This window comes from Hylobates moloch, unplaced genomic scaffold, assembly GCF_009828535.3.
Source record: "Hylobates moloch isolate HMO894 unplaced genomic scaffold, HMol_V3 SCAFFOLD_16, whole genome shotgun sequence".
NCBI classification, from domain to species: Eukaryota; Metazoa; Chordata; class Mammalia; order Primates; family Hylobatidae; genus Hylobates; species Hylobates moloch.
In genome coordinates this window covers 35,782,973-35,785,472 of record NW_026652291.1, presented here as the reverse complement: position 1 = coordinate 35,785,472, position 2,500 = coordinate 35,782,973, and positions in this window count along the sequence as shown.

Sequence of the window (2,500 nt, the reverse complement as noted above, 5' to 3'; positions counted from 1 at the left end):
GGTGGGCCTAAGGACTCTGCCAAGTGTCTCCATGAATGAGGGAATGGCCCTTGGGCATGCCACTGCTCTTGTAGCAGGGACCTTTGAACATGCCACTCCTTCCACCCAGAAAGCCCTTTCCCACTTTATTGGCATTGCATTGAGTCTTTGGAACTCTTCTGCCCCTTCTGGAGGCTTTTAGTTGTCCTGAGTTCCTGTAGCTATCGGGAGACAGACCTGTGAGATGGCCTGAAGCCCCAGGGTCTGCAGAGGCCTGGTAGGAAAACTGAATGAAGGTCAGGTGGGGGCAAACACAGGTCTCCTGACCATACACATGCAGGACTGATGTTTACAAAGCGATGGATTTTTCAAGAGAAGCAGGAAATCTGGACTTTTTAATGCATGAAATCTTCTCATCTTCAAATACTGGCAACTAAATAAAAAATGAAAGCAATGGCCAGGCACGGCGGCTCATGCCTGTAATCCCAGCATTTTGGGAGGCCAAGGCAGGTGGATCACCTGAGGTCAGGAGATCAAGACCAGTCTGGCCAACATGGCGAAACCCTGTCTCTACTAAAAATACAAAAATTAGCTGGGTGTTGTGGCAAGCGCCTGTAATCCCAGCTACTCAGGAGGCTGAGGCAAAAGAATCGCTTGAACCCGTGAGGCAGAGGTTGCAGTGAGCCGAGATCGTGCCAATGCACTCCAGCCTGGGCGAAAGAGCGAGACTCCATCTCAAATAATAATAATAATAAATGAAAGCAAACCACAAAGTAGATCAAACCCCTCTGCTAGGGGCTGGAGCCCGAGAGAGACAATTTGCTGCCTCTGTGCTATGTAAACACTATCACATTGTGTTATCATTACTTGTGGACACCTTTATCTCCCCACTCAGAAACGTGAGGGCAGGAGCTGGACAAAGCAATCTTCAGCACAGACTGCTTTGTGAGCGAATGAATGAATGAATGAATGAATGAATGAATGAATAGCACTGCTACTTGGTGTAAGTACTGTTCATGCAGTAGGTTTAAAGCCATGGTTCTGTATGGGCAGTGTCAACCCTAGAGGCTGTTTGGACATCTGTGGGAGTGTTTTTGGTTGTTATGACAATTAAGGCACCACTGGCATTTAGTGGGTAGGGCCCAGGATGATACAAATAATATCAAGCACTTATTTTGTGCTCGTGTGTGCCAGCTGCTGTTTTGAGCACTTCATTGAGGTGAATTCATTTCATTTTCACAACAGCCTTATGAAGCAGGTACTGCTGTCACTCCCATTTCACAGACAAGGGGGCATAGTCAGTCTGCAATAGATAGCCCTGCACAGCATAGAACCATCCTTGTGCCTATACAAAGGCATAGACTCTTGTATGCCTTCCACTAGATGTTTCTATAGGGAAAACAAATAAATAAACAAACAAAAAACCCTGTTATAATGATCAGAATACAACTACAGGGGCTGGGCGTGGTGGCTCACACCTGTAATCCCAGCACTTTGGGAGGCTGAGGTGAGCAGATCACTTGAGGTCAGGAGTTTGAGACCAGCCTGGCTAACATGGCAAAACCCTGTCTCTACTAAAAATACAAAAATTAGCCGGTTGTGGTGGCAGGCACCTGTAATCCCAGCTACTTGGGAGGCTGAGGCAGGAGAATTGCTTGAACTTGGGAGGCAGAGGTTGCAGTGAGCTGAGATGGCACCACTGCACTCCAGCCTGGGCAACAGAGCGAAGCTCTGTCTCAGAAAAAGAAAAGAAAGAAAGAAAGAAGAAAGAAAGGAAGGAGGGAGGGAGGGAGGGAAGGAAGGAAGGAAGGAAGCAAAGAAAGGAGAGAAAGAGAATACAACTACAAGAAAAATGTGCTTTATTTTCCAGCATTTTACCAAGAGCTGAACATATCAGAACATAATGGCGACATTGTTGAAGGCATTTGCATCACTAAAATCACACACCTACATCTGCCTGCATTTGTAATTGCTATGAGTTGACTCTAGGTGCAAGCGGCCTTTTCTTTTTTATATTACGGTTAGGGCATTGTATTGATTGATTTTTTTAAAAAAGTAAACCTTTTATTGAATAAGTACATACTTCAAAAAAGTGGACAAATCTTGAGTACACCTCTATGAATTTTTGCAAAACGAACACACCTTCATAACCAGAACACTCTCAGTACCCTGGAAGTCCAACTCATGGTGCCTCCTAGTCACAACTCCTCTAGGTAACTACTCTCCTTACTTCTAACACCTTAAATTAATTTTGCCTACCTTTGAACTTGATATAATGGAATCATACAGTGCATGCTTTTATCATGTCTGACTTCTTTCAGCCAAAATCATATTAGTGAGATTCATCTATGTTGTGTGAATTGGAAGTTTGTTCATTTTCTTTTTTTTTTTTTGAGACACAGTCTCACTGTCTCCCAGGCTGGAGTGCAGTGGCGTGATCTCGGCTCCCTGCCACCTCTGCCTCCCAGGTTCAAGCGATTCTCCTGCCTCAGCCTCCCGAGTAGCTGGGACTACAGGCACC